At 38.5% G+C, this 7788-nt stretch overlaps 1 protein-coding gene across 4 annotated transcripts in view; it reads left to right on the forward strand.

Moving 5' to 3' along the window:
- Nucleotides 1-7788, forward strand: part of GCNT1 (glucosaminyl (N-acetyl) transferase 1) — a 30688-nt gene that overhangs the window by 8680 nt on the left and 14220 nt on the right. The window contains exon 1 of one of the 4 annotated variants that reach the window (XM_039844301.1): nt 4382-4573. The exons of the other annotated variants lie outside the window; for them this stretch is intronic. The gene's annotated coding sequence lies outside the window, so the exon portion shown is untranslated. Of the gene's footprint in view, nt 1-4381; nt 4574-7788 lie in introns of those variants that run through there. 4 annotated transcript variants of the gene reach the window in all.

A 7788-nucleotide genomic window follows, 5' to 3' on the forward strand; every position in this document is an offset into this window, starting at 1 on the left:
CTCAGTCTCTATAGCCATCTTGCTGGTGGTGTTCATGAACCAGCCAAATTTTCCGTAAGCAGGTTGGTGAGGGCTACAGTTCTCCAGGCAAGCAAGTATCAGGTCAGCTCTGCCTGGCGGCTCTCACTGTGTCTGCCACAAAAGGTTCACGTGAGGCACAGGCATCAGCAGGGGTTAGCTGATCACTAAGCTGGAGTCAGGATTCATGACTGTGCCTAGGGAGCCATCACAGGCTATTGGATTTGCCAGGCTTGTTTGTCTTTTTGATATAAATGCGGGGCCTGCCTCTAGAATATTGCTAATCCATCTAGAAACTGAGCATCTCGATCTCATCTTTCTTCACTCTTCTCGCATTTGTTATGCTAATCAAAATCATTAAACTCACCTAGGAAGATCCAGTTCTAACATTCCTAATTAACAGAACCTCTGGTTTGCAATGAAAATGCCTGCAGCACATGTACAGTAAGTAGTAGCTGCAACTGGAGTATGAGTCCCAGGATTCTGTTCCTGTTTGGGGCTCTTAACCTCCACAGACACCAGAGTATAGATAAAACCTGACACACGTCTTACTGGCTATGCTGAAGTGTTTTAAAGGTACGTTGTAGATTATCTAACAATGTTGTGCTGATTGCCTTTTAGCAGAACTTTTGAGTTTCCTGGAAAATAGGAGACATGACTATAAAAATACAGGATTAAAAAAAAAATACATGTACAGATTGAAATGCATGCCCTTAAGGTAAACACATTGTTTGGTATCCACAGACATCTCTGACCATTTTGAGGATTGTTGTCTGTGCCAAATATAAATTTAAAAAACATATACTAGGTTTCATGTTTGACTCATAAAGATATTTTTTCTTCCTTTTTTTTTTGGTTATGAAATTTGATCTAGATTGAAAGAGGATATGAAAAAAGGTGGAAGCAATGTTTGATGGACACTGACCACAAAGGAATGTCAGATTTCTCATGGGGGGTTCTTTGGGAAGCCCTCTCCCTCTACTGCCCTCCAACCCCCCAAAAAACAAAAAAACAAACAAAAAAAGAATTGAGTTGAGGCAATGCAGTAGAGTGTGAAAGGACATTTTCTGACAGGGTGAAGTTTCAGGCTCTGGTTAGCCTCAGCCTTACACTCATTGTTGACCCTTAGAAGTCACTTGTACCCCCTGGACCCAGATCCTTTGTGAGTTAAAGAGGAGAGTGAGACCTAGGAATGCATGGAGTTTTTCCTTATGGTCTAGTAATATGTTCCTTTCCTTAAAATATTTTCTTTATCAGATAAGTTTGAGAAATACTGAATACCATGTCCCTGTCTTTAAATATTCATAGCGAGCATTGCAGTCTTAAAGGCTAAAAAGTAAGAGGCCCAATGAGTACGGAATCTTGTCTTTATTTATAAAGATCATGTTTCTCAATATTGGATCACAGAATCCACTCTACCCCCACGACCTGGTAACTGCCCTTATAGTTGGTGTTTATAGCAGGACTAGATGCTCTCCAAAATTCCTTTCAGCTCTACAATGGATGCATTGTTCTAAAAATAGTTTTAAACTATATTGACGAAGCCTGTAATTTCCCCCAGAAGGCTCAGCAAATAACCATTGTGTGAATTCCTTGGTATCAGGGAGATGCATAATTTATGATTGTGTTTTCCCCCCAGGACCTAGGATTCTGTTTTGTATAATAGATGCTTGGTGTAGAATTAAATTGAGTGTATACAGATATTTGTTAGTAAACTTGAAATACGGTTTCTCATTTTGGGGGTCTGAAAAAGTTACATTTAGACATGAATTAAAGATTTGAACAAAGTCCAGGCAAGAAAAAATATAAACAGTAATAATGAATAAATTGCTAATGTTCATTAGGGCTCCTTATGTTTCAAATACAGTGTAAGCATGTTGCAGGTTAGCTCACTTATTCATAAAAACTATGTATGGTTCTCAATCCCAATTAAATGGCTTAAAATTATTAATTAATTAATTGACCCGTGAAGAAGCTGAAGCTTGGCGAGAGGTTAAGGGCTTACTGAAGTCTGGGCTGGTAGATGACGGTGCCTAGTTTTTGAGCTGGGCAATCTGGCACCAGAGCTGAAATCACTGTTACCAAATCCTTCTTCCTCTTACATTTGACATACTCAAGAGAAAAAATTGAGCCACTACTAATCAAAAAAAAATACAGAACGAAACCTTAGTGGTGTCCCATTTTACTATTGTAATATTAACAAAAATAATTACACGATATATGAAGATGTAGTATATAATTAAGATAATTATTTAGTAAATGTAGAGAAAATGATATTCAAAGATTACCAGTAGCAATATGAGTAAGAATAGTCCATTTGTAAGGCAATCAAGAGCCTAGAAATTTATATGTTTTGATCCAAGACTCTTGACTCCTGGGAATTCCAGTGACATGCTTTAAAAAGCCAAGAGAAAACAAAGCTGTGAGTATATTTCAAAGTGTTCATAGCTCATGTTTATAATAATATAATTTGGAAATACCCTTAGTATCCAATCGCAAGGCACGAACTAATTGTGTCCCCCGCCCAGTGAAGACTCTTTGAGAGTCATCAAATGGTAGAAGCAGATTAGAAGTCCGAATCCCAGCTGCTGTTTTATCTGAGCACAACTTTAAGGCAGTCGTATCCCTGGACAGGCATCAGAAGGGAACACGAAAATGATATGTGTACCTGGACTGGGACTGTAAATGGTTTTTTGTTTGTTTGGAAATTATCTTTAATGCTTTGCAAACATATTTAACTGGAGCTTATATTGGAGGATTCGGGCCATTTTTTTCTCAATTTGCAATGAAAAAGAATTCCTGAAGTGATAATTAAAATTTAAATATTATGAAAGTGTTTGAATAAATACCTGCCCCCCCCAATAGAAGGATGATCACTAAATCATTTTGGATGTGTGCTTCTCCACCTTTTTCAGTGCACATTTACAGTTTATTTGGAGGCTTGTTTTGGTTTATTCTGTACAAAGTGAAGTGCAGCTCATCTCCGAATTCCGTTTCATCTCAAAAACCTTTTTTTGTGTCATGACATAGAGAATTCCTTCATTCTTGGCTTTGGTCATCATTTCAAATTCAGCAAATATACCTAAATGTAATTTAGATAAAATGAAAATGATAACATTTACCATTCAAATGAAGCTTCCTAAATCTAGTATTATGGAATTAGAATTTCTGGGACCTGAGAAGCATTCATACCTCAGATCACAAATGAGTCTCTGAGGATGGAAGAGGCTTCTGTGATCTGTCTTAGGGCTGAAGCCGTCAGGAGGAGAGTTTGTCATATTTATACCCTCAGGAAGATTTGGAAGGTTCTAAGCCTCCTTGAAAGGTTAGGAGGTAGGGCGAGGTATAATTCAAAGGTGTTAATAACTGGATTCAGTGTTGTTTTTGGCCAGAAAGTGAGACCGTTCTGTTCCCTCTGCCCCCTGGGGAGTCAGCCTTGGGTTGAGCGGACTGCAGCCTTAGGTTGAGCAGTTTACCACCTCTTTCCTGCTGGTAAACTGGAGCAAATGACTATTTTCAAAGCAGCTAGAGCCCCAGTTTCCTTACTACTAAGAGAATAAAAGTAGCTACTTAAACGGTTGTTGTGTGAATTAAAGAGAAAATATATGTAAAATGCTTGGCAAAGTACTTGCTAACTTCTATTAACAATTTCCTTAATTCTGAGAATACTTCAAATATAAAAGCACCATCAATTTAATATTGGGTTTTAAAGGAAATTAAAAAAAAGAAACCATAGTAATGAATACTTTGTATCAGAAACCATAGTAATGAATACTTTGTATCAGTGCATCAAATACCTATCAATTTTAAAAAAGTCAGTGAAAGAAAAACTTACATTCTCAGATGTGGGGGAGGAAGAAACTGTCCTCTACCTTCTAGGCTCTTTAGGTTGGTCTAATCAAATAGACATGAGAAAGATTAACAAGAGAAAATGGCCACATTTAATTACATATGTACATAAAGGAAACCCACACACATGAGACCCCACATATACAAGAGGTTCAGAGATAAAAGGAAAAAGATAATATATTGTGTTCTGAGTTAAAGGTGAGGTAAGGCACCCCTGGAGCTTTAAAGAGGAGGAAGGTCATTTGCAGGAAGAGCAGATGTTCAGTAACTAGAAGTTTGCCCTGTGCTATAGATATCATAAAAAATTATCTTTGATGATAACTCTTATTATGAGCAAGGCCTCTAATATAAATTCTTTAAGGGAGAGGTAAATGTTTCTTGCGAGCCCGTGGGGTCTCGATTGCCTTCAGCTCAAAATAATTCACATGCCAAAGTGGCACATCTTAAGGAGGCCTGTTCTGAACCCCTGCACAGACTTGTGGATATATAGTCTGATTAGTATTTTGTCTTGCAGCAGGACTTGCCTGTCTTCCCCCACTCTCCTGATGCTCAGCCCAGTTAGCGCTCAGCCTCCTCTCTCCCGGTCCATCACTCCTCTGCTGAGGAACAGCAAAGCACTTTCTCACTGAAAAGGTGGGAATCTCCTAACCAAACCCAACTGCTCTTGTGACAAGTGAGGCGACCAGGGTATAGACAGATTAAGAAGGTAAGGTCAGTCATGAAGACAGGATGAGAGCCACCAAGTATGAGGCTGTTTGTTTGGGGTTTCTTTATAGAAATCCTGTAAAACCCAGCACACAGTGCTTTGTATTCATAGTACACTCTGTGACACACTATAATTTAAAACATTTAAGTACTGTACTTTAGTTTTCCTTACCTGGAAAAGTCTAGGAGCTAGAAGGCACATTTAACAAAAAGCATCCAAGATACTGCCCTACTTTTTTATGGGAGAAAGGGAGTGGATTTTGAAATATTTGGATATATATTTTTTTGAGTTCTAATCCATTGAGTAAGCCTGTGTTGGGCCCAGGGAGCATCGTGAGCAGAGGGAGTGGGTAAGAAGCCTAAGACTAGATCCCCATTACCAGGCGCTCAGTAAGCACATGCATGGGTGTGTTCACAGAGATGGTTATGTGGAATTAAGTGCTGAAATGAGAGTTGGTGGTGATAACATGCGCTCACTGGGTACCGATCACTCTGGTAGGGGCTTTATAGGTTTTTAAATCACCACCAACCAAATGAGGAGGATATTCCTAACTCCACTTTTCAGACGAGGAAACTAAGGCTCAAAGAAGTTAGGTAGCTTGCTGAAACCACACATTAGAATGTGGCATAGTTAGGACTTTATACAGTTGACCCTTAAACAAGATGGGTTTGAACTGCACAGGTCTACGTATATAGGGATTTTTTTCTATAAATACATACAGTACTGTTAATGTATTTTCTCTTATGATTTTAATGACATTTTTCTAAGCTTTATTATAAGAATACAGTATATAATACATATGACATACAAAATATGTGTTAATCCACTGTATGTTATTATTGGTAAGTCTTCCAGTCAAACAGTGGGCTATTAGTAGCTAAGTTTGGAGGGAGTCAAAAGTTATACATGGATTTTCGACTGCGTGGAGGTTGGCACCTAACCCCTGTGTTGTTCAAGGGTCAGCTGTACTCACTTCTGTGACTTCACACTTCTGGTTTTCTCAGAGGCTTCATAATGTTAAGTTTCAAGGAAGGAGTCATCCTTGTGCTTCAAGAAAGGGACCATGAGCCAGATTTTAACATGTTGAGGGAAGTCAGGCAAAAAGAGTACTTCTCTTTCTTGGAAATGGCTAGCCTTATATTTTGCCACGTGAAATGAGACTATTTCCACTGACTTAGCAAGCCAAAGATCTAGACACATGATATGGCCCAGAATTTTAGAACTTTCTCTAAAAACAAGAAGGAATCTAGTATTATGGCATTAGAATTTCTGGGACCTAGGAAGCATTTAGGAGGCTAGAATATTTAAAATTGGATTGTTCAGAAAACCTAGGATCTATGGGCTATGCGATGAGCCCATGGGACAGAACCAGGGTCACTGTTAAGATGCCTTTGCTAAAGAATTGCTCTTGACTTGTGCACTTGCCAACCCTGTAACCTCTGGGGACCTAGTGTCCCCATCTTTAAAATTGAGTGGACAAAATGAACTTTAAAGTACCTTTCATATGTAAAATTTTGTTCCATAAAACTATGGAGTTCTATTCTGTACTATAAACTACCTAGTATCGTATAAAAATTTTATAAAAAAGAAAGAAAAAGTTTATTGCTCTTCAGTTTGAAATTTTGAAGTGAACAATGAGTTCTTTTCTACTCATTTTTGGCCTGCAGTGGTCATGAGGATGAAGATTCTATAAAACGAACAAACAAAAAACAGTTATCTGTTTGTGTGTGTGTGTGTGTGTGTGTGTGTGTGCATAAATAGATATATTTCTGTTCCAGTCTATCAAGGTAACCCTCAGCAGATGAACTCTACTGCCTTAGGGGACTGGTTTTTCTCATTCCAAAGTTAGTTTAGCCATTACTTATACTTTAAGGAAATGGGATAGCATGGGATAAAGCCACATAGGCAATAGGAAACACACTGGTCTTTGAGAGGGAGGTGAACAGATGATCATTGTTCTTCAAATTTTCATGGCACTAAATTCAAAAGGTCTTTTTTTTGGAGGGGGGGTTTCAGACAACCTGGGCTCACACCTCCCTATGTTCTAATATATTTAATGTCTGTCTTCTCTTAATTTTAAAAAACTTTCTTCTAAGTAACACCGTTTGTCTAACTGCACTCACCAACTCTGAAGGTGTCTAGTGAAGTTGTAAGCCAGCAACATCTTTTTTTAATAGTAACGAAGAGGTTTAAAAAAATAATAGCCCTCAAGGTTAAAACCGTGTCACTGCTGGAGTCAGGGAAAATTCAGTATTCACATATTCACAATGTTGCACAGCCATCACCATTATCCACTTCCAGCACTTAAACAGAAACTCTGTACTCAGTACGAAATAACTTCTCGTCCTCCCTCCCCACAGCCCCTGGTGACCTGTAGTGTACTTTTTCTTTCTATGAATTTGATTACTCTGGATACCTCTTATAAATACAATCGTACAGCATTTCTGTTTCTGTGATGGGCTTATTCCACTTGACATAATACTTTCAGTTCATCTGTGATATAGTATGTGTCAGAATTTCATTCCTTTTTAAGGCTAATATTCCATTGTATGTGTATACCATACTTAATTCCGATATTCCAATACAATACTGGGCATTCTGTTGACTTTCAAAGGAGTATATAAAACTTGTATGGGTCAATTCATATATATTTCTAGCACTAGATTTTATTTTAAAGAGAAGTTGGATGAAGAATATTGAAAAAGCACTGATACTAACAGTAGTGGGATTAGTGGGACTTTCTTTTTCTGTGGAAAACGCAAATCTTAAGTTTTAAGGGCACATTATCATAGAATCCTGTTTGAGTTGAGCAGCTTTTGCCGTGCATTTCCTCGTTTTCATTTTTGCCTCCATACTGAGCTGGAGCCAGTGTCTTCAAGCCCTCCTTCTTCAGGCACAGGCTCCACTCTGATGGCCAAGGGACACAGGCAACTTGACAGAGAAAAAAGATGGCCCTAGGAGGGGGAGGCCCTCAGTGAGTTCATTCTAGTGCATCTGTCTGGCCTTGCTGATGCCTTCATCCCATTTCCCCCTTTACTTTTTTGATTCTATTAATGTATTATCTACAGGTTCTTGGGAAAAAGTCTAACCCGGACTAGTTATGGGTTCTTCTTTTACCCTTTCAAGTGATCATTCGATAGTTAAAGAAGGATCTAGATGAATGGAGAACATTGGTCTTTAGGCTGAACCATTCAAAGTGGTGTGTGTGTGTGTGT

The sequence above is a fragment of the Pteropus medius genome, unplaced genomic scaffold, assembly GCF_902729225.1.
Source record: "Pteropus medius unplaced genomic scaffold, Ma_sr-lr_union100, whole genome shotgun sequence".
Lineage (NCBI taxonomy): Eukaryota > Metazoa > Chordata > Mammalia > Chiroptera > Pteropodidae > Pteropus > Pteropus medius.